The following is a 26426-nucleotide window of genomic DNA, read 5'->3' on the forward strand; positions in this document are numbered from 1 at the left end:
GCAGACACTTATTATAAAGTGGGACCGTAAGGTCTTTTTTGGAAGATTATATAATTTAACCAATCCAACCCAAATGTGTGTTTATATAAAATTTATTATTCTTATGCTTTAAATAGTTTAAATAGAACAGCATCAAATTGACCCATCATACACAATGTGTACAAATATAATATTGTGTTTGTTTTATTTTTTGCTTGGTTGTCCTCATTAAATTTAGAAAAAAAAAACAATAAATATGAAGCTCAAAAATGAATCATTATTCAAATATGTTGAAAAGCTAAACATTGAATAAGGTCATACTGACTGCAGTAGAAGCACCAAGTGGTCTCGCGGTCTGAAGCACTGCCACTATGATTAGGAGCTCTGTGGTGCGAATCCCAGTTATGCAGTTTGCTATCAGCTTCAGGAGTCATGAGAGAGTCATGGGTGGGTAGATGGTGCTCTTTCCCCTCATCACTCGAAAGGGTGATGTTGATCAGCAGAATGCATCTGTGAGCTGATGTATTGGAACCGAGTCGCAGCAGTTTGAAAGGAGGCGATGATTGGCTTCACATGTGTCAGAGGGGGCGTGTGCTAGTCTTTACCCTCCTGGTGTTGTGGCATCACTAGTGATGGAAGATACAATAAATAAGAGTTTGAGTTTGACTGATGAACATTACTCACATCCTGTTTTGACACATAACACAGTTCCAAGAGCCTCACCACAGAACTTTACCTCCATATCAGTGAAAACATCAAACAAACCAGCCGCAAAACGACCAATCAATACAGACGTGTCCCTTCCCCCTGACGTCTTCACCAGGGTGGAGGTGGAGGGAAAGGGAAAAAGGACAAGGCTTTTTTTTCTTCTTCCTATCAAATTAACGTCACGAGGCATGCCACTCTGCATTAGCCTCATTAACGTCCTCACAGTTCCTCTAAATTTAATGTCTGCTGCAATGTCCTCTATTAAGAAATTAAATATTTAGACTTCAAGGGAAGCCATTTTAATCCTTCTTCCTCATCAGGAGTGCATCGCCGCGGTGACCACGCACTCTCGCCCGTCTCCATTGCTTACCGAACGCGAGCGCCGGCCACCGTAAATCAGCAGAACTTTAGCGCAGATCGCTCTGCCTTTAGCCCACTCTAAATAGTTTACAGTTCTCTCGACATATATTAGAAAGCACCTAATTAATTGGCACATAAAATTCAAACATAAAGCTGCCCTAGCTCTGAAGCGAGTCTGCTGGCAGCGCGGCCCGAGGCTTCAGAGGGCTGCGAGAGGCGGGCCTGCCGCGGGCCTTTGATCAGGGCCTCCTCTAATGCAGTCCTGACATCTTCACTGCTCCTAAATTTCACCGCCTCGCTTAGAAAGCAAGCTCTCAAGAAATTAGCCCCGCACTGCAGCCCACGCACATGCAACCCTCACACATCCAGGCCTGGAGTTTAAAATGATTTATTTAATATAACAATAGCCTATTTTAGCTGTATGTGTATTTTTTTCTCTTCATACTTAATTTTTACCTTCTTAATCTGTATTTCAGTAGACTTTAAAAAGTATACACTTAGCAAAGGGTATTTTTTGATATTCTTATTTTCATGATAAAATTATACTTACATAAAATGTAGGTAACATTTTACCAGAATGGTTCCTTGTTGATGCTTCATAGATGTTCAACTGACATTCCATTAATTGTTGATTAAATGCAACTTTTTTTCTAAGTTTCTCCCAATTTAGCTAAGCCAATTGTCCCACCCTTTCAGCTGCTACTCGACAGTATATCCACAACCCAAGAAGGGTAAAGAGTAGCACATGCCTCCTCCGACACATGTTCCAATAAATCAGATCAAAGATGGCCTAGGAATGATGAGAGGAAAGAGTGCCATCTACTCACCAGGAGAGAGAAAAGCCAATTGTGCTCTCTCAGGGCTCTGGCAGCTGATGGCAAGCTGCATGCCCTGGATTCGAACCAGTGATCTCCAGATCAAAGTGGCAGCGCTTGTCGCTTTTGAATGTAACCCCACAACTCAGCCTTATCCTACGCCCTAACCAAAGTTAAGGGTTATATCATTTTAAGCTAATGGTAGGGTTAATGTTTTTGGGTTGATTCTTTTCACTGATTTAAAATGACTCAATCACCATTATACTTGACTCCTTGATATCAATCTTGATTCACTCTCGTCACTCTGCAAGTCCAGGCTGGATTAAAATGGATCACTGTTTAGAAGGTTGCATTAAAAGTGCACAGCAAAAAGGCAAGTGTCAAATTAACTCCCACAAAGTTGATTTTAACTCTTTTTCAGGGTTTATATAGCTCCACACTCTTTGGAGTTAACTCAACACTTTTAAAATAGTTAAACATTTATCACCTTGCCAGAGTTCCTTTTTAACTCACATTTGTATTTCTTTAACTTACTAAATTGTTACACTTACACATTTAACACTTGAAAGAGTTAAAAAAAAATATTAATGTGAAGAAGATTAATATATTGATATGATTTTTTTATTATTTAATTATTATTCAGGACAGGTTAGCGTGTCACAATTTACTGTACAAAGCATGGTAACTTGCTCTTATAGCCTACAATATATTGGCTAGACAAACAACCATTAAACAAAATATAACACAATACCCAATGGAAGGTAGCCCTGGTGGGCAAGATTTCACACTGATGGTAAATTAGGATCTGGGGGACACACCCATTATGCAAATAACATGTTTAACTGGGCGGAGTTTAATTAAATCTCTGTGGAGTTGGCCAGTATTTATTGGGTTTAGTGGGATTAACACTGAGATATTCAACTCTGTCAAATAACTCCAACACTGAACACCATTTAAATCTGAATGAGTTAAAATTACGCTTTGAGAGTGAAAATCAACTCTCAGCTGTTTAACTGTGAAATTTCAACTCTCCTGTTTTTGCTGTGTGGAGATGCAAAATGCCCACTTCCAGAAACTTAGAAAAATGAAGAAAGTGGGAAAATATAATGAAATGTATTTGGAATATGGATTTTATGGACTACTAATTTTAGTACAGAAATATTTCAGCCCAATTTACTGTATACTTTTTTTGTTGTTGTTGTTGTTTTACAAGTAAAATGAAAGTGCCAGCACTGCAGCTCTACGGGCAGCCATCTTGGATGGTGTGGAATTTGAAGAGGCTGCAGAACGTTGACAGTTTGGCATGCTTTTGTCCTCGTCTTCATCTAACACCTTCTCACGTCTAATAGAGTGTGAAAGTACTGTTAGGATCGCCACTCTCTTCATCCATGTGGGGGGATTTCAGCCGCAGCCGCCGCCGCCGGGCTCTGGGGGAGTGATTTGCGCGTGAATTAAATAAATGCAGCAGTAAAACAGTGTAATGCTGAATGATGAATAGCACTCTGTAGCTTTCTGCTCTGCTGCCTATGTGTGCTTTTTTTCCTTTACTTTCATAAATTGGTTCAGAGACACTAATGCACTACGCCATGTCGGCCTTAACTGCATCATCAGACTTCACTTCCAAATGCATACTCTCTCGCTCCCTCTCTCTCTCTCTATCTCTGCCTATATCTCTCTCGCTCACTCTCTTATTTCTGCGTCTCAGGCTTTCTGCATTCAGGCTTTCTTGCTCATGCTTTTCAGAAACATTGTTAAAAAAAATGTCGCAGAACAAACACACAAACACACGAACACACAAACGCACGAATACGCTCGCACAGCGGGATCATACATCAGCCATCAAAGCTAGCGGAGAAAGCTCTTAATGCTAAGCATTAGTGAGCGAAGCTCTGCCAGCCACACATGCGTCTCGCCTAAATGGAGAGAGTAGTTGTGGGTGATATAGCCCTAAAATTAAAAAAAAAAAAACAATATTTCAGGGTATTTTTGCAATTTATTTTTTTTGCATTACCCCCTTTTAAAATCCATTTCTTTACATAGTTTATAAAGGAGTTTATAAGTCGTTATTAATTAGGTTGTAAATACTTAAAAAAAAACGTTAACAATCAGTTACAACACGTACATAGAAAGGGCAACAGTAGCCTGTCAAATATAAAACAGTTAGTTCCGACCCTGCAATGTGATGAGGCTGAGAGGTGTTTTATGAGTGACATTATCAGCCGGTAATGCACTGTAACCGAAGCTCTCCATGTATTAATCTGCCACATACAGGTGACCTAGCAACAATGCAGCACTTACAAGCCAAACAACACAGCTACAAACAGAGCAGCAATGGAACTATTTTAATTTGCAGAGTTTTTATAACCAAACAGATCGTATTTTCTCATCCTCTTTAACTCAAAATCTTTCAATAAAGATGAATAAAGGAGCTGTGGTATAATCACAATAACACACTTGAGGTTTGTGCTATGATGTGTAACATCGGCCGCAGCACAGCAGTGCCAATATTACACGTTATAGCACAAACCTCAAGTGTATTATTGCTTAAATATCATACACCTCTGGATTCTCTGGTCTTTTTCCATCAGTCAGCATTAACATATCTAATATAATATTATAGAAATTAAGATAAGAATCCATTAAGATCTGAAGTTTAAAAGTATAAACGGATTTTCAATCACTATTTGGCAACTGACAGCTCACTGTTACCCTTTATTATACAGTACCAGTCAAAAGTTTGGACACACCTCTTCTCATTCATTGTGTTTTATTCCTTTTAATGATTTTTTACATTGTGAATTTAATATTGAAGGCTATATTAAAGCTATGTAACATCTCAGTTCATCGTACATAATTCTATATGTGTCCCTTAGCAGACACATAGTTTCCATGTCTGTAATATTAATCTTAAATGTAGGAAATACATTAAACAAAGAAATAATGAAAATCATTTCATGAAATGATGTATGCAAACTTTTGACTTTTTTAATGGGTTTGGACTGTATGTGTTGTTCCTGGGACTCTGTGCTTCCCAAATGGGCCTCATTATTACGGCCCAGCTAACAGAGAACTTTATAAGAATATTTAGCAATGTTTTGAAAAGGTTCCAGGAAGGAAAGCCTGTAAAATTAAAGAGATAATATTCCAGGAATATTCTAAATATATGTGACTTAACATTTTCATCCAGGAAAACTTGACAGAATGAACTTTCTAGGAAAGTTAATTGTAACATTCAGAAAATGTTCATAGTAAAGAACTTTTGTTAGCTGGAAGCCCACCTTTAACCCCCATCGGTACCATCTAGGATTTATGTAGAAGGAGCAGCCCAGATGAGACCCATTTTTAACCCCTTACTGTCCTATTACTGACGTCCATATTTTTGGCCATCATGCAACCTGTGAAAAAACTTACTGGGTCCTGGTTGATTTAAGCATTCAAGTATATCTGAGATTTTATCAGCAATGAAGTATAAATTAATAGATATTTCCATGTATTGCAATAATAATATTCTTGGTGATATAAACAATACAATTTTATTCATTTAAAGCATATGCTAGTGCATATAAAACATCCAAACATTCAGTAGAAATATTTAATTTTGTTTTTGAATGGGATCTTACCAGGATTCCAATAATCATAAATAAATTTAAAATTATAGAAAGAGAAAAAATGTAATGTAACAACAACTCAAATGCAGAATTTTTAGTGCATTTATAACACTAAAAATAACCACTGTTTTCATTTAATAGGTTTGATTGTTTCAAAGATAATTTTATATATAATATTAAGACAATATTTTTGTATATGATATGATATGGTTCACGTTTAACAAAGAGATACATCATCCTTTTATTCCCACAGAATCCTACGACAAAATCACTACCAGCAACATGCAATACCCAGCCAAACGCCCGGCTTCACAAGGCAGAAGGCAGGGATGGGGGCTGGGTGTGGGATACAGTGTGGGGTTGGGTGTTGGGATGAGGGGGGTTGGGGGGCTGCTGTGGGGTTTGCTCCGTGAGTGTGAGGACAGCAGCAATTATGAAAATAGAAAAGAGAATAAATGGAAAAGAAGAAAGAAAGCTCTGCGGCTGAACCGTCCCACAGTGTGATTGATTCGGAGCATGGACGCCCACAGCCATGCTATTGGCAGCCTTAGGTTCATGCCACAGTGATAGGGTTATAATTAAGATTAAATACTAGAGAACTCTTGGAAGACACCAGAGAGGGGCCGGTGACTTCCAGTGAAGAGCTCTGAGTAATGGGAACAGAAGGGGTGAAATTCAAATCCTACACTTTTTTTTAAATAAAAAAGGGAAAAAAACTATCCAAACCAATCTAGCCCTGTGTGAATTTTTTTTTTTTTTTTTGAATCTGTGATTAATCACACTTTTTGTAAAGCTGAATTTATTTTCATCTCTAAACACAACCAGACCTGATTACTGCCAGACCAGTAGAATCAAGAAATCACTTAAATAGAACCTGTCTGCTAATATTCACAAATGGAGAAAACATAGAACACTAGTGAACCTTCCCACGAGTGGCCGGCCCACCGAAATTACTCCAAAAGGGCATGGACAACTCATCCAGGAGGTCACAAAAGAAGCCAAAAAACTTTTAAAGATTACTGCTAGACCTGTATAATCATTTAAATAGAAACTGTCTGACAACAAGAAGCAGATAAAAGATCTTAAAAATCAACATGTGATCTGCTGTGATTTGAAGAAATTCAACAACAGATGAGAAAACAAAGTCATTGATCATCTATCAGTCTGGAAAATGTTACAAAGTCATTTCTAAAGCTTTGGGACTCCAACGAACCACAGTGAGAGCTATTATTCACAAATGGAGAAAACATGGAATACTGATGAACCTTCCCAGGAGTGACCGGCCCACCGAAATTACTCCAAAAGGGCATGGACAACTCATCCAGGAGGTCACAAAAAACCTAGAACAACATTTAAAGAACTGCAGCTCTCACTGCATGCCTGATTGCTGCTAGACCTGTATAATCAAGAAATCACTTAAATAGAACCTGTCTGACAACAAGAAGCAGATAAAAGATCTCAAAAAGCAACATGTGATCTGCTGTGATCTGAAGAAATTTAAAAACAGATGAAAAAAACAAAGTCATTGATCATCTATCAGTCTGAATAAAGGTTACAAAGTCATTTCTAAAGCTTTGGGACTCCAGCGAACAACAGTGAGAGCTATTATTCACGAATGGAGAAAACATAGAAAACTAGTGAACCTTCCCAGGAGTGACCGGCCGACCAAAATTACTCCAAAAGGGCATGGACAACTCATCCAGGAGGTCGCAAAAAACCTCGAACAACATTAAAAGAACTGCAGGTCTCATTTCTAAAGCTTTGGGACTCAAGCGATGTTTATAGCTGTGGCAATCATCTGGGTGATGAATCAGGTTAAACTGCACCTGAACAGCCGTTTAGCTCAAACATGATGATTAAATTTGATAGACGTGTCAAAAAGATAGACAGGTCATTTTCTCACAACAAACAGAACCTATCCAGAGCTTGTTTGGGACTGGACCATGACCACCTACTTTCGTGAGATTCTTAAACGAGATGACCGTTTTCACCTCATACCTGCTGAAACCACCTACACCAAGGGTTTGGACTAATCAAGGTAGATTTTAAAGCACCTAAAAAGAATGTTCTCATTGGGTGATGAAAGTGAAATTTCCATTGATTTTTTTTTCTTTTTTTTCTTTCAGTCAAAAAGGGTCCAAATGTCTATATTTATGGCCACTTTTAGGATGTTTGAATTGATTGAGGCCTTTTAAAGTGTGCTGAAGCCTCGGTTGAACACTGTACTCTGGTGTGAAAAAAGAAAAAAAGACTGGAAAGACTGGGTGGTGGGGAGTAGGAGGGGGTTGGGGGGTCTTTGTTCAGAAGTGTCTGAGATTCTCTCCTCTTTTCCTTGACATCCCCGTCTGTGCTTCCAGTGAACCGCAGTCCCTCAAATGACTAATAATCATATCAAAGGTGTCATGTCACTCAGCAGATTTAAGTAAGAGGGCTTTGGAGCAGCATTTGCATGTGCCTAGCTGCCTGGGCTAAGAGGCTAATGCCATAAAGTACTGCAACGATGTGATTTAATGTAATCTGTCATGTCATATGCTAATCTTCAGCCTCTTCTGGACGACTGTAAGTGAGGGAGAGGGGAGGAGGGAGGAGGGGGTGGGGGGGTGGATATATGTGGATGTGGATGTGGATGGAGCTGTCCCTTTTTTTCCTTTCATTTTTTTTCTTCTTTTTTTTTTTTCTCTCGCCGTGATGTACCCACTTGCGTCTGGTCACTTCAGATTGGTTCTGGGCAATAAGTACAAGACTCCAGTCACTTTGATAAGGTCACGCCTGTACACGTGTCTCTCTTTCCCCCTTCTTTTCCTTTCCTCCTTTCCTCCTTTCCTCCCCCATCCATTTTTTTTTCTCTGTCTCTATGTTGGAACAGCTGTTTCTGTCCGGATATTGCGTTTTGGGCCAAAGCGCCGGCTCCGTGCAATACGAACAAGCACCCAAGCACCCCCCCCCCCCCCCTCTATAAAAGACAAGGGCGGCCCGATGTGCCGCGATTTATGGTTATAAATAGCTCTTACAAATTGCTAATCTACCTCTCAGCCTCCTAAGTGCCTTTTCCTTTCAGAACTGCATTATTGCACAACACTTTCTCATCAAAAAGTCAAACAGAGAGGCAGGAGATTTATTTCCGAGGCTTACTAAGGGAAAAGGAGCTGTCACCCCACACCATACACCTCCCAACCCCCCCCCCCCCAACACCTTCATCTCACTCTCAACACACATTCCTCCATACCTCACCACTGAGTGTGTAGCGGAAAATTGTATAGGTTTATTGGACCATTGGCCAGATCCAAACCCCAAAGTACACTGAAATTTTCCATTTTCCATTCAGATTTGCACCATTTTTGCATTTCTTTTCACAAAGCAGGTAAAAAAGTGTCACAAATTTTGACATGACACATATGTGTCCTTTGTGTGGCAGTGTAAACACCTAAAAAACACAGTGAATCTGATATTAACAGTCCTGATTTGGGCCACTCTAATACATGATATTAAAATTGAACACATATCCAATTTGTGCCAATTCAACTCAGCCTAAAGCACCAGAAAGGAAAATAAAAACCTTTGGCTAAAATTGGCTAAATAATATGCTCTGATCATAAGATAGACTCAAATAAATTCTCATTGATAAGCCCAGATGCAGCCTGAACTCATTAATAGCTCTGAAGATTCTGGAGACAAGGATGAAACCGAAACTTTATATGAAGCACTGATGTTGTGCACATTTGTGTCAGTTGTGCAGAGCAGGATGTACAATAAAAAGATAGTGTGAACAGCCTGAAATAAACAATGGATTTTGACGAAAAGCTGTGTTCAAATATCAAGTTAATTTCTTACAAAATCCAATCTGTTTTTATGGTGTTCACACTGTGTTCACATTATAATATGATCTATAGCTGAGATTTTTCCTGAACAGTTTGTGCTCATAAACTTATGGTCATATGCTAAAGGTGGAGAGACTAGTATAAACACACTCCAGTTAGATAATTGGAGTCACTGCCACTCTATACAAGAATATCCATAAGCTCTAAATTAGGAATCTTTTAATAAATAAGTTATAAATTAACTCATTAATAGCCTTCAAAAATAAGCCTAGTGAATCTGGGGTGCTGTCACGTCTGGTGCTGTAGGCACTCCTGATCCTTCCACACTGAGCTCCAACGGAGGTTTACAACCTAACAACTACACTACCCAGAACACACCACACGTTGACATCACGCACACACCTGCGCACTTGACACCTCGCCTGCTTCTGCCAGGAAGCCCCGAGTATTGATTACCCCAGGGTATTTAAGGGCGATTCACGAACTCCTTGGTGCTGCGTATTGTTGGTTCTACCTCATTACAAAGCGTTACTTATTACTTGTCTCTGATATTTCGTGTATGACCTTGCTTTTGTTTTTCTCGACGCCGATTTTTGGATTGCCTCTGATTGTGGATTTTTCTGTGTATGACCTGGACTGTTTCACGTATTTTGATTATCGGATTTGAACTCTGGACTGTTTCTCACTGTTTCTCACTCATACGTTGCTTCTGTTTGCCGGTGCTCTAAGTGTTTCTGTACGACTACACGTTTCTCTGCCCTGTGTTATCACCCCTTTTACTGTATCTGCAAGTGTCTGTATTCTGTGCACACCTTGATAGGTGCTCTATATCAGGTGCACTTTAACCTGGTAGCTTGTACCATTCGAGTTTAAATGTCTATATTATCTAACCAGTGAAAGGGAGCAGTTTAAAATTTAACATGGTGATTCTAAACACTTTATAGCAAAATGTAGAGCTGCAAAAAAAACTTAATCTATATAAATATTTAATTTTATGCATCTGAAAAAAAAAATAAAATAAAGAGAAAATCCTTAAAAAAAGCCTTAAAATTTGAGTATGTAATTTAAGGCGGAAATTGGTAAAATTAGGCTTGGATCTTAATTGGTTAATACTTCCAATAATGTTTTCAGAGATAAAAAGTCCCATTCTTTTAATGAAACAAGTCTCTGCTCTTTCTGCTGCTGCTCTGAAGATGTCATTTAGAAATCATGTATCTGCTCTGACTCACTTCCATTTCCTCTGTTCCTCAGAGTTTTTTGAGCTGAAGAATCAGTGCAGGTTAATCATGCTGAAGAGAGTAAAAAACAGGAGAATGAAGTGCTCTGATGGAGCTCTGTAAAAGCACTTTCACTAAACACTGAACTCACTGGCCTTCAGAGCGGGGCTCAGTGGATCCGGTACAGAACCACCAGGTCTCTGACCCAGTTTAGTACACCTCTGATCACTGATAGACTGGATTCTTTGTATCAGTTAAACTGATCATAAATCAATGAAATATTAAAATATTTTGTCGAAATGTGTGTAGAAACCCCTCCTAATAAAGGCAGAATTCAGCATTCATACTTTAAATTACACAAATTACTGAAAAATATGTGTAAATGCCTACACAAGAGAATTATTGCCAATAGAATAGGATTCTCTGGAGGACATATGCAAATATATACCTATTGGTAACATACCTAATGCCAATATTGGGATATAGAGGAATGTAAAGCCTCCCCAGCTGCTTATATGAATTAATGATGTCCAACTTATATAGCGACTTTCTAGAAGCCCATTACAATTTTTTTTTTTACGTTTTTACACTCAAGCACATTACACATCAACACTCATCCACACACCGATGAGAAGCGGCAGCCAATAGCGCACAGCGTACTCTCAACCGGAAACGACCTGGAGGACTGCATCGGGCACAACAGCATTTTACCCAGGACGGAGTGACAATCCATATCTGGGCACACAGTTATACATATATTTACACACATACACTCCAGATCAATTTAGAGTATACAATTTACCAGATCAATTTAGATTATTTAATTTTCTGGGCAATTTAGAGTATTCAATTTACCTGATCTCCATGTTTTTGGACTGTAGGAGGAAACTGGAGTCCCCGGAAACCTACGCAAACACGCAGATACATTTTAAAACAACAGTTTATTAAAGGTTTGGTTGATACAGGGATAGTCGAAAACAGAAACAATAGGTAACCGGATAACAGTAGCCACGTAGACAAAACCATATACCATAAACGGGAGACAGTCCAGAGTTCATACACGGAAAAGCCAGCAGTAGAGATAATCCAAAAGGCAGAAACGATAAACAGTCCAGGTCAAACATGGTAAATCTGCAATCAGAGGTACAAGCAAAAATCGGCGTCGAAAAAATCAAAAAGCAAGGTCATTCACGAAAAAATACAGAGACAGAGATAGTAACGCTTTGTAATGAGGATAAACCAAACAATACTCGGCACAAGTGTGTGCGTGGGAAGCTCTTAAATAGTGCAGGTAATCAGTACTCGGGACTTCCTGGAGGAAGAAGGTGATGTGTCACGTGATCGGGCGTGTGTGTGATGTCAGCAGATGGTGCGTTCTGGGTAGTGTAGTTGTTTAACTGAGAACCTCCTAGAGCTGAGTGTGGGGGAAACAGAAGTGCTTTCAGCACCGGAGGTGACACAGGGAGAACATGGAAACTCCACCCAGATAGGGACTTGAACCCAAGACTTTAATGCTGGGAGGCAAATTGAAATAGCTCAACATAAAAAATAGTTGGTTTGGTTTCTTGTTTGGGCTCTTGTAGTGACGCAACCTCTTCACAATAAGTGTCTTTAGTTCTTAGTAAAAGACCCTTTATCTGTTACAATTTTCTGCAAACTTGATTTATAATTAGACAACAGCATTTAGCATCATTCCTGAGGAACCATATCCCCATAGCCCAGTCCTCATGATCCTCATGATGAACCACCTTCTTCATTTCCCTTTAGTGGTTTTCTATTAAGTTTAAGCCATGCATCTGTGATTGTGATGACCACTTCTGAATCTTCCAGGACTTCTTCTGAAACCAAGCCCTGGAGGACTCCAAAGCTTTAGAAGGCCTGATTTATTCTTCTTGGATATACTGTGCATATCAGCTTAAGAGACAGAGGCCGTTTCTCAATACACAAGTACACAAGTCTGTACTCCCGTACTTGGCAAGTACGGACTTAGGAAGTTCGGATCGCGAGTGCGGACTCCCGAGGACGGGAGGAAGCGGGACGGTTTTTCTGTAATTGGACCAGCTGTGTACTTGATGTACTTGAAAGCGTTGTTCCGAAAACATAGGAGCACATTTTCACCTAGCCGCTTTCTTATCAAATAAACCACATATTTGAAGTCTAAACCTCTTCATTCTCGCCTAAAAATTACTTAAAACATTGTTTTAGCACAGAGCAGTACTGTTTTGTACCATCTCATCCTGCATTATGCTGATGCTGCTGCGAGGTGCATTCTGGGTTATCTGGCTGTGAGAAGTTCACACAAGTCACCTTCCATGCATCCTTGATAAAGTGGGAGGAGCAAGAACACATCCGGGTATTAGTTGTGTACTTGGCTAATTGTGATCTTCTAAATTGGAACAGTACTTGGCAGATTGAGAAACGACCAGAGAGAAGCCTGAAACAGAAAATGTTTTACTATCCAAAAATTGTATTGTTAGCAGGGCTATCTGAAACTTGCTTTTATTTGGTTGGGCCCTGCCACTGACCTTTATAATATCCTTTTTATAATATCATATCTCAAACTCCACAGATGATTCCCTGCAGATCTCGTAGAGGAAATAATGTTTTTTTCTTTAAGCTAGCAACACTTCTGATGACAGTGATGCACATGTGAGCAATTACACTTGCACTCTACTGGATTTGGTCGGCCAGTCTGAGGCACTGAGTCACGGCGGTGTTGGTTAATAAAAACAGACGTATATGAATAGTGTTTCATCTGAGCAGCGCTCGGCTCGCCTGCCTCGGTGCTCTCCATTGCCTCCAAGTCTCTCCTTAATGAGTCTGACTGCCTTAATTGTGAAATATGTTTCCACATCTGAGTCGTTCTCACGTCCCCATAACTAAACTGATAGAGGAATGAAAATGAGGCCGGGGGGAGAAGAACGTAGTCTAGGGTCTTGCTAACGGAGCCCTGGCCTGACTGTAAACACAGAAGTTGTTTGAACTCAAAAGATTTAAGTCTGTTTTACATAATAAAATATGTAATAATATACATAATAATATATATTTCTAAACAATACTCAACTATGTTGAGCATGTTAGTTGAACATTTGTGGGCACTAGGGGTGGGCGATATGGCCCTAAAATAATATCACGATATTTAATGGTATTTTCGATATAACGATACTCTTGGCGATATAAATTAATGATTTTTTTTGAGAATACACTACAATTTTATTATTGCATACAATTTATTTCCCAACACTACCTGAGATATTAAAAAATACAAGAATTTGATCAGATTTGTAATAGAAGTCATTGATCCAGAATGTCATGATACTAATAATGCACTCCAAATATCTCCATATATCCAGGATTAAATTAAAATAAATGATACTGGACAGATATAATCTGTCTCTAGTAGATATATAATGGAAAATGAGAACAGTGTGAATTTTTCTTTTGCTAAAAACAGTAAAAAAGTAGAACCCTGATCTGATAATTAGGGACGGGTGATATGGCACCATATTTTTAGAGTTTAATATCGTTCACGATATTTAAAAATGTTGGCGATATTATCATGTATGATACGATATGGCACACCCCTAGTGGGCACATATACATTCAAACAGAAATATTTGAGTTGAACCAACTTATAATAACTGAGTTTAGTCTGTTGTCATTATCTATTTGCATACTGGGTGTGTCCAACAGGTTCTGACAGACACTCGCCATCTGTGTGTAGTGATTTCCCCTGGGCTACCTTAGAAATATATAAAGTTCCCCTTTAGTTGTAATAACTTGATGTTTTAATTTATTCTAACTCAAGTTTTCATTCCCCATTACTTAAAAAAGTTAAGTAAACTCAACTTATCCGGTCTTACAGTAAAACAAAAATAAAAAAGTTAACCCCTTAACGCCTGTTGTTGCAAATATGCGACTAACCGTTTGATTCAATCAACCTGCCAAGATAGCGCCTGCATTCCCCCAATGCCTGTTAGTGCATATTCGCCACGGACCTAGGAACCTTTGACAATTCAAATGAATCTAGAATTCAAATTAATGAAATGTTTCCTGTAATATTTGTGTATATTGTGTTGGTGACAGTAATTGGTGTTATTTATTATTGAATGCCTGCTGTTGGGTGCATAAATAAAACATTGATTTTTCACTGTTATATTACTCTGTTATTGTTATCTTAGTATGGACCATTATGTCTGCTGTAGCAAATTTGCAACATACCAAATTTACCCCAAATAGACCATATTGCCTGTTGTTGCAAATTTGCAACATACCAAAATTTCTATTTATTTTTGTGCAAAAGTGAAATTAATAATCTCAACAATATTTACTATCTACTTAAAGGTAAAACACACATGAAACATTTTTTCATATACAGCTACATTAATTCAGGCGTTAAGGGGTTAAATCAACTTCCCCTTTAGTTGTAATAACTTGATGTTCTAAGTTATGCTAACTTAGGTTTTCATTACCCATTACTTAACTTTTTTAAGGCAACCGGTTTTCTCAGTTGTTTTAAGTAAATCCAACTTACTCTGGCTTACAGTGTGTGTACTGGCTGCTTGGGAATGTCAAATTGTGTGGGAATGTCAAAGCTGTGAGGTGATATCTTGTGACCAGCAGTCAGAGTGAGGAAATGTATCATTCCTCAATTCACTGTGTCGCTATTACCACCCACAGTGGACAGCAAATGGTTGTGACAAGCAGCATCTGGCTGGAACTGTCCATGTATAGAACAAAGTGAATCTGTTAGACATCAAATCAACATTTTAAGCACATACAGTTCTGTGCAAAAGTTTTAGACACCAAAGCAAATTACACTAATCTATTTATCTCAGCAATGAGTGAGCAATGAGTGTTTTACCTGAAAAAAGCACCACATATGATTTGAAAAGATGCAAATAAACATACATACAGTAAAACATAGCAAGGAATTCTCATTTTTAACTAAGTTAATGTTATATCCTGTGAGCCAAGCTGAAGAACAAAGTGTAGAGATTCCAGATTATTCCTGGATGCTCCTCAGCCAGCATGTGTATATTATGTTCAGTTCCGTCAGCAGCTCACCTGATTTACCAGATTTACAGATTTATCAATTTACCAAACCAGGTGTTGATTAATATGATGAGAACTAGAAATAACTCAATTAAATTCAGATGAGGAGAGATTAGGAGCTGTTTTAAGGAAAAAGTTTAGCTTTTTGTAAAACTGCTGTTTGTATTTATTGTAATGCTTTAGTTTTTTACTGAGCTAATAAACACTTCCTTCACAGAGAAGAAGCTTTTTCTTTACTGAAATTCCCACAGGTGCCTAAAACTTTTGCACAATACTGTATATCCCATAGTCCAGTGTTGTGTGTAGTAGTGTTTAGCTTCTGCGAGACATGTCAAAAGTATTGTTTCACCTGCTTAAGTTGTGTTTCTTCTAAAAGTTAAGGGTACTAAAAATAATTTATTATACTTTTGTTGGAGTGACTGTCTCTACTGTGCCTAGGGAAGAATTTCTTTAGTGTAGATCTGGATGCATGCAGCAACTAGAACGTTAAAGAGGTTCTAGTTGGATGAATGTCCTCATCCCCAACTTTCAAACTCATCCCATCTAAAAGAATTGCATGGAGTTCCATCATTCCTGAGACCACAGTTCCACTGCTTTAGATATCAGCACTAAGGGCTTTATACACCTCTACAGTTCATGCCCGGCATTAGCCTGTGGCCGGTGTTATGTGCATTTGCATATTTGTGTCACTCAGCAGTGGGAGAATCGTAATGTAGCCAATTGCATGCATCCACAATTGCAAAGGATGTCCACGAACATTAAGGACTATAGTGTTAGAATTGTGAAAAGTTTGAGGGCTCTTCAGCTTATCACCTCAGAGGAACCTGAAGAACTTCTTTAACACACTCATTATTCATACAGCTAATACTGGAGAACTTTTGAATGGCTATTGGATAATGACAAATTCTGCACTTTTAAACCCAATCCTAGACTAAAGAGGTATCTGTTCAAACTGTCGGTGGTTGGGATTAGAAGAAACAAAGGAATTCCATCCACCTGTGAAAACTGTGTGAATAATTTCATGAATTTAATCCATAAACCATCTTTTTTGTGGCACCAGCTCTTACTCAAAAGCTGATTATATTGACCATTGTCTTCTATTATAAATCCCTTGATTTTACCTCCACTCAGTGTGGAGGTGAATTAGGACTCCCCCTATCACTAGTAATCACTAGTAATGCTCCAACACACCAGGAGGGTGAAGACTAGCACGTGCTTTCTCCGATACATGTGAAGCCAGCAACCGCTTCTTTTCGAGCTGCTGCTGATGCAGCATTGCTGAGTAGCATCACAGCGCATTTGGAGGAAAGCGCAGCGACTCGGTTCCTATACATCATCTCACAGACGCCCTGTGCTGCGGACATCACTGTTTAGTGATGTGGGGAGAGAGCCCGGAAGGAGCAGGGCCAATTTTGCTCCCTCTGAGCGCAGGCAGCTTGATGGCAAAGCTGCATGAGCGGGGGTTCAAACCTGCGACCTCCCACTCATAGTAGCAGCGTTTTAGACTGCTGGATCACTCGGCGCCCAAATTTATTTCTTATTTAAAGCATCACTGGCTAATATTTATTCCTGTATGTAATGACTGACGAATCAATAGATTGATCAATTGATTGCAAACATGAAATAACGTGAAATCCCTTCCCCTAATAGCTGTTTCACCCTGCTCTTACACTTAGCTTTCGCAGCAGAGCGCACATTGCTCTCGCGGCGAGCGGTGTTTCCCTGCTTCTTCATCAAAGTCAGGCCGGTACAAATGGTGGGAGAGATGAAGGGAAATCTGTCTCGAGCGACCCTGTCGCCCAAATACCAGCAAATGAAAAATCCATCTGGAGAGCCGGGGCCGAAGCTGCGGCGTGCACTTTCAGCTTCTGAAAAGACACAATTACATCCCCGCCCCCCACCGCGCTGGAGGAGGTGGCATTTCATGCTGGTGGTCCACAGTGCAAACTCACTGTGCCAGAGCCCGGACCCTTTTGATCTTCACACAAGGAGCCATCCGAGGATAACACTGGGGGTGATGTAAGCGAGGAGGGTTTGTGTACATGGAAGTGTGTGTGTGTGTGTGTGTGTATAAGTGTGTGTGAGTGAGTGTGAGTGGTTTAATTAAGAGTGTGTTAGGTGGTGATAGCACACTAAAAGGTTCTTGAAGTGGAGCTACAGTTCTAAAGAGACAACTTGCTATAGAACTAAAAAATAAAGCACCAATTTTCCTTTTACTTTTTGAATGTTGGGTATGTTTTTTTTATTGTTATTGTTCTTTATAGTATTTTATTTATAACATAACATTTTGTTGTTTTGTTTATTTAAAGATGAACCTTTTAAAAATCCTAGCAGGTATACCAACAAAGCACAACATATTTACCTCAGCAATGCTAATCTAATCATGAATTTACATCTGCAGTGCTATTTCAGTCATATATTTACCTCAGTAGTGCCATTCTAATGATGAATGTACTTCAACACTGACATTTTAGACATACTGTAAATGTACCTCAGCAGTGCAACTTAAGTCACATGTCATCTAACATTACTATCTTAGCCCTGTACAGCTCTTATCATTTAGGTCGTTATATAATGATTAACCTTTTAAAAATTCCAGCAGAAATACAAACAAAGCACAATATATTTACCTCAGCAATGCAAATCTAATCATGCATATGCATCTGCAGTGCTATTTTAGTCATATATTTACCTCAGTAGTGCCAGTCTAATCATGAATTTACTCTAAATCAGTAACTTTCTCCACTGACCAGAAAATGCTTTCTACTAGATTTTGATGCACTAGATGTGAGAATTTGATTGCATTCAGCAACAGGAGCTATTAGTAAGGCCAATATGTTGGAGGTTTCCCATCCCACCTCATTTCCAACTTCCAAACTCATCCTATCCCATCATTCCAGAGAACACAGTTCCCCTGTATAGCCCACGCCTGCCATTAGGCATGACTCCTACATACTAACATGCTACATACTGTATCATGGGACAGGAACTAGTATTGTGTCCTCTATCTGTTTGGATGGCCAGTTCTAGCCAGATGCCACAGGTCACCATCATTACCACCCTCTGTGCTGTCTGCTGTGGGAGTTAATATTAGCTTTTTAATGATGTATTCCCAGTACACATGTATCACTGTGGATGGAGAAATATTAAATTCCTGCATTTTAAACCTTAGAAATGTAAAGCCCCATACATCTGCACTCACCAACAGACCTCAATCCAACTTCTATAATTCACGTTGCCTTGCCATGAGCACACTGGCAATTAATTACATAGAATACAGTAGACTTTTGACCTTTCACATTAGATTATTGTAGATGTAATACTGTATCACACAGAGAACCATGCTGAGGGCTCAAAAGAGAAACCAGAAGACTTTTTTGGATTTCAAAGCGAGCGCACATCTGGCGATTGTAGCTGTTTTAGTTCCTCTCTGAGTTTAGGAGATCTTTATGGAGTGAGGAAGATCGGAGATGAAAGCGAGCCACTAAAATCTCTTTGTTCCACCATTCACACATGGCTGGAGCAGACGTTTCAGAGTATAACACCCAGCCTTCTTCATCTCCACAGATTGTTCTCACTATCCTCTCGGATGCTGTATCAGTCGGGCCGGGGTGCATGAGTGAGTACGAGCGGATTAAAACCTCCTATCAGCGCTGCCATGAGGAAACCACCCATCTCCAGAACAACCAGAGAGCCGAGGAGAGAGCAGATCAGCTTCCAACCACTCTGCTTCGGTTATCTCCCACCCTCAAGCTGTTTAGGCTGGAGATTAGACTATAAAACAGTTGTTGAAGGCCAGAAGACAGCTTGTTTCCTAATGCTTGAAAAAAAACTACTTTCAAAAAAATCTAACTAATGAAAGGTTTTCTCTAAATAAGGGCTGTATGTGAGACTGCATAGGCAAGAGGCCAACACCTTGCTAGTACCGTGTTGGACCCACTTTTGCCTTCAGAACTGCCGTAATCCTTCATAGCATAGATTCAACAAGGTACTGGAAACATTCCTCAGAGATTCTGATCCATATTGAAATAATAGCATCACGCAGTTGCTGCAGATTTATCAGCTGCACATCCATGATGCGAATCTCCCGCTCCACCACATCCCAAAGCTGCTCTATTAAATTGAGATCTGGTGACTGTACAGGCCATTCTAATACAGTGAGCTAAGTAATTGTCGTGGTTATGAAACCAGTCTGAAATGATTCAGGCTTTATGACATGGTGCATTATCCTGCTGGAAGTAGCCATCAGAAGATCAGGTACACTGTGGTCATAAAGGGATGGACATGATCAACAACAATACTCAGGTATGCTGTGGCGTTGATGTGACACGATGCTCAATTGGTCCAATTTTGGTGAGCCTGTGTGTGTGAATTGTAGCCTCAGTTTCCTGTTCTTAGCTGCAGGAGCTGCACCCGGTGTGATCTTCTGCTGCTGTAGCTAATCATCCTCAAGGTTGGATGTGTTGTGCTGATGTTCAGAGATGCTCTTCTGCAGACCTCGGTTGTAACAAGTGGTTATTTGAGTTGCTGTTGCCATTTTATCAGCTGGAACCAGTTTGGTCATTCTCCTCTCCTCAAAAAGGCATTCGCTCCCATAGAACTGAATCCGCTCACTGGATGTTTTCTCTTTTCGGATCATTCTCTGTAAAATCTTGAGATGGTTGTGCTTGAAAATCCCAGTAGATCAGCAGTTTCTGAAATACTCAGATCAGCCTGTCTGGCACCAACAACCAACCATGCTACTTTCAAAGTCACTTAAATCACCTTTCTTTTCCATTCTGATGCTCGGTTTGAACTGCAGCAGATTGTCTTGGCCATGTCTACATGCCTAAATGCATTAAGTTGCTGCCATGTGATTGGCTGATTCGACATTTACGTTAATGAGCAGTTGGTCGGGTGTACCTAATAAAGTGGATAGCAAAATGATAAGTTTTGTTGGGGAAAACTGCAAAATTGAATAATAATAATAATAATAATTGAGGCCTCTATTCTGGATACAAGATGCGATACAGTTGAGTCTGGAGGTGTACAGGTTCTTTATGGCATCTTGCAGCACATTTACCCACAGATGTTGTTACAGCTGGACCTGTAGATCCTGTAGCTCTCCACTCATAGGTTGCTTAAGCTGCATCCCAGCTTATTCCATAAATGCTGGATTGGTGATAAATATGGAGACCATGAAGGAAAAGGAAGTGTTACAATCTAGTGGAAACATTTCTGGGAAACCCTTGCTATGTGTGGACGAGCATTATCCTACTGAAAAATGCTATCAGTTGAAATCACTGCAATTAGACTTTCGTATGGAATGGATCCCTATTCTGTATCTGTTCTGTTCTATTACAGAAGAATATATAGAAATCTTAACTCATATTTAAAGTGGCAGTCCATATTATTTTGTTTCTAAACTGAAAGCAAAAGCATTTCAGAGTGGAGAAGGGATAAAATATAGTGTTTAATGGTATCAGTGTGCTGAAACCATCTGTGTTGCGACCATCCCTGCTAAGCCTAATATATTTATTCCAAAAACTAGGGGTGTCTGGTCACCTTTTACGGGACTTCTTCTGGCCACATCACGCATCTTTACGTACTTACGTCACACATACAGCCTCTAAAAGAGGATCTGGCTCAGTTTTACAAAATACGAGCAACTGGTGGAGCATTGGAGACTTCAGAAGAGGAAACTACTCAGAACTCAGTAGCTCATTAATTTATAATAAAAACAAAATGTGTAGTTGAAGTAAAGTTTCTGATTAAACATAACCTGGAATCAGATTCTTCTGCTCTGACAGGAGACCGCATCACACCCGCCCTGTTTAAAATGATTCCTCCGCACGCTTGGTGCAATTACCCATTCTCACCAGAGAGGGCACTAAATCCCAAAACTTACGGACATCAGCTTTAAGATATACATGCATTTTACTCTATTTATTTTTATATATATTCATTTTTATCTTTAGCAACTACTCATATGTTTCATGATTGGATCCACTATGGTTTGCTTTTGCATTTATTGACTGTAGAATGTATTTCATGAAATATTCTGTATGGGATTAGAACAGTGTTTACAGCCTGGATCCAGAGTCAGCTTTGCTTAGCCTCAGCCAAAGCTTTCTGAATATGTTTTCTGAGTATGTCATGAGTCATGTGTCATATGACACGAAGACCTTCCTTCTTAACCTAAGCCTAATCAGACAGACGCATAAACACACACATACAGTACACATACACACACACAAACAACACATATCTACACACCTCTACACACAAATACACACTGCTTGATGTTGTTAAGCCTCTGAAGTATAAAGTAAACACAGTAAAAGTGAATATTTCCTGTTCAGGGTTAAAAGTGGTGACGTCTCCGCCCTCTGCCTTCAAAACCCTCTCTCTCTCACCACTGTCACCATCAGCCAGTTCCCTGGCTCCTCCCACTTCATCTCGACCAGAGGATTTATCCTATATTTTATTCTAATGCTCGAATCCAAAGTCATTATATTATAAATACAAGAGGATAAAATGTATTTAAATGCATTATAGAGGCATGGGTAGCTGTCAATGATCTCTCACCAAGAGGTACACTTCCTAAAAGAAGCCTCTAAGGCCTTCTTATGCCTAATGCCTAAACACACACACACACACACACACACACACACATTTACCTATATGCATACACATCTACACACATATATATATACAAACAAACATATTTACATGTACACACAAACACAAACATACACATACATACACGTCTATACATCTATAAACATGCATACATCTACCCACATATACCCAAATATGCACACACGTAAAAACACACATGTACATGTACACACAGTTACACATATACATGCACACATACAAAAACATACATACATCTACACAAATACACACATGCACAAACATAAATATATACTTAATGTTTATACACACATCTACACTCTTACACATGCACATACTGTATATACACACACACATACACACACACACACACACACACATACACAAATATACACACATGCACAAACATACATACATCTACACAAATACACACATGCACAAACATAAATATATACTTAATGTTTATACACACATCTACACTCTCACAAATGCACATACTGTATACACACACACACACATACACAAGTTTACACACATACACAAACATAAATATATACACATCTACAGAGCTACACACATCTACACACATACACAAAAATAAATATATACACCTCCAGATCTATATACATCTATACGCATGCACAAACATAAATATATACACATCTACAGAGCTACACATATCTACACACATACACAAACATAAATATATACACATCTACAGATCTACACATATCTACACACATACACAAAAATAAATATATACACCTCCAGACCTATATACATCTACACGCATGCACAAACATAAATATATACACATCTACAGATCTACACATATCTACACACATACACAAACATAAATATATACACATCTACAGAGCTACACACATCTACACACATACACAAAAATAAATATATACACCTCCAGATCTATATACATCTATACGCATGCACAAACATAAATATATACACATCTACAGATCTACACATATCTACACACATACACAAACATAAATATATACACATCTACAGATCTACACATATCTACACACATACACAAACATAAATGAAAAGTGATAAAAAAAAGCCCTCTCTCTCTTTTTTACTGTATACTGTCGCTGTCACCATCAGCCCGTTCCCCGGCTCCTCCCACCTCGTCTCCGCCAGAGGATTTACTCCATATTTTATTCTAATGCTGGAATTTAAAGTCATTATAGTATAAATACGAGCGGATGGGGATTGGAGGCCATTAGCATATGTTTCCCCCACACGAGCATTAGCGATAGCGGCTTTAGCACGGAGGGAAATCTGTCTGTTATTAGTGACACGAGAGAACTGTGTTAGCCTTATCATCCGCGGCTGGCCTGCGCTAACATCCGCGTACGCTAACCGCTATTCTCCACTAACGTCAGATAAATCAGCCGAACATCCCTTTCTCTCCTTATTTATCACCTGATTCTGTGTATTTACACTCCTCCAACAGGAGAAACGCTGATGCTAATTTGATTAGAGAAGCATAAAAGGAATTATTGTCATAAACGATCCCTCGCTGGCAGGTGCAGTATCCAGGTACGTCTTCCTCTGTAACTGCATTTACATATCACATAAACTCAACGTTTAAATCCATTTCAGAGCGTTTACACCTCTACAACACCTGAGACTCCTCAGCTATTATGAAAAATTATTATTGGCAACAATATTAAAAGCATTTTTGGTTAAAAAAGCTGAGATTTTTGACAAGCTGTAGACTGAGGTTTTTTTTTTTCAAATGTAGCTGATACTATAGAATCCACACAATCACCCCAAAGCACCATGGGAGTCTTCAGACATACAGTTCTGGAAAAAAAAAAATAAATAAGTGACCACTTAAAATGATGAGTTTCTTTGATTTTACCAAATTGAAAACCTCTGGAATATAATTAAGAGGAAGATGGATGATCACAAGCCATCAAACCAAACTGAACTACTTGAATTTGTGCACCAGGAGTAAAGGCATAAAGTTATCCAAAAGCAGTGTGTAAGACTGGTGGAGGAGAACATGTCAAGATGCATGAAAACTGTGATTAAAAACCAGGGTTATTCCACCAAATATTGATTTCTGAACTCTTTGAACTCTGAACTTCATGAATATGAACTTGGTTTCTTTGCATTGTTTGATATCTGAAAACTCTGCCATTTCTGTGAATAAGTACTTTAAATGACAATATTTTTATTTGGAATTTGGGACAAATGTTGTCTGTAGTTTATAGAATGAAACAATGTACATTTTACTCCAACATATTCTTATAAAAAGCAAAATCAGAGAAACTGATTTAGAAACTAAAGTGGTCTCTTATTTTTTTTTTTCCAAAGTAGTATTTTCTAGCATAACAACAAGCAATTTCCCTATCATACTGGGAGTGCTTTAGACCGCTCAGCGGCTCATAAAAGGGCAAGTTTGTGTCAATTTTCAGAAAATTTTCCAAGATTGTAATCAATAAAGATTAAGTTTTATGTTACAGTTAAAATAAAAGAATCAATTTATACCAGTTATACAAAATTGTCTTTCTAAAAAAAACCCTTGATATATAAATAAACAATGCGTTGTTGTCATTTATTTATTTATTATTTAATTTTCCAGAGATCCCTCACTGGCAGGTGCAAGCCTTTCTCCATAATCACATTTACATATCACACAACCCAAACATTTAAAGCTACTCCAAAGAGTTTACTCCTCTAAAACACCTGCGACTTCTCAGATCTGATTCTCACAGCATGCACCAGAACTTTCAGAGGACTTCTGAGAAAAAAAGAGACAGTTTGTCGTTAGAATTGTTTTTATTTCTGAAAAATGAAAAATAAGCTCTTGGAAAGTAAGTGTAGTTATTGGCAAGATATTAAAAGACTTTTATTCAATTTGGATTATTCACTCAGAGCTCTTTAAAACAGTCTGAGAAAGTGAAGAAGCTGCAGACATTGCCAATTTTAAACTTTTTTTTTAAACAAAAAGTTTAGTTTGTAATAAAAAAAAATGTATTTTTCTTAATATTCCACATTTAAAGCCAATGTTTCACTTTGTTAGACTTTATGGTGTGGTAGCAGATAATAAAATATATATATATATTATAACCACAGTGCCAATAAAGAAACACAACGCAAATAGATAAGATTGCTGCGCAGTTTCATATGACTTATATCCACCACTTTCCAAAGAAGAGAAGCTGCATTTAGCTGTGGTTAAAGCAGCCAAAATTAAAACATCCACCCAAATGTCAATACATCTTCTATTACCATTTTCTCTTACCAGGTTCTTATGAGGCTCAAAACCCATTATTGAAAAACTTTTCTTTTATTGTCACTGAAAAAAAATATATATTTAACTGCTTTACAAATGTATTATCTTATAAGAAATAAATTAAAACAAACAAACAAACAAACGAACAAATGGAATAAAGATAATCGTATTTTTGTAACACAGTAAGAATCCTTTAATTACATTTAAAGAGCCATCACAATTGTGTTATAAAGCTGAAAATATGTCCATATATTTTATTTAAGTTGTAGTCATGTACACATATCAAGTCAATGTAGTGCACCATTTAATTTATCAAAATGACATTTTTGAAACTATATCACAGAATTATTTCACATTGTTGTTCAATTAGATTGCATCCATTACATTAATTGAATGCTTATTACAATGTAATAACTAAATAAGTAATTACATTTTTAAAGGTATTTAAATTGAAAAAAGATGAAATTGCATTTAAAGAATACGCTAATATCATTACATATATGCAGCACTGGAAATAATTCACTTCACTTTAATTTCTAAATTAGTTTCTCTGATTTTGCTATGTACACTCTAAAAAACAGAGGTACGATATGAGTACTTTTTTGTACTCGAAGGTACATTCTTTATAATTGTACCCTCAAAGGTACAATATTGGTCTTTACAGGGTCAGATTTGTTCCCTCTGAAGTACAAAGTCATTCCTAACAGCAATAAGTACAGATTTGTACCATTTAACCAGCCAAAAGGTACATTCAGTATTCTGCATCACTGTACTAATGAACAGTATATATTTAAATTGCACATTTTTTATTTGAAAGCCAGACAATTTTGTATCATCAAGTTTTTGAGCCATTTTTAGTTGATGATAATGTTTATAATCTTTATAATCTATACTGGCACAAAAACCATGGGTACAAAAAAGTACTTTCACTGAAAGGTACTTTTTTGAACCTTAATATAAGGTACAGCCCCAGCGAC

This window comes from Astyanax mexicanus, chromosome 5, assembly GCF_023375975.1.
Source record: "Astyanax mexicanus isolate ESR-SI-001 chromosome 5, AstMex3_surface, whole genome shotgun sequence".
Lineage (NCBI taxonomy): Eukaryota > Metazoa > Chordata > Actinopteri > Characiformes > Acestrorhamphidae > Astyanax > Astyanax mexicanus.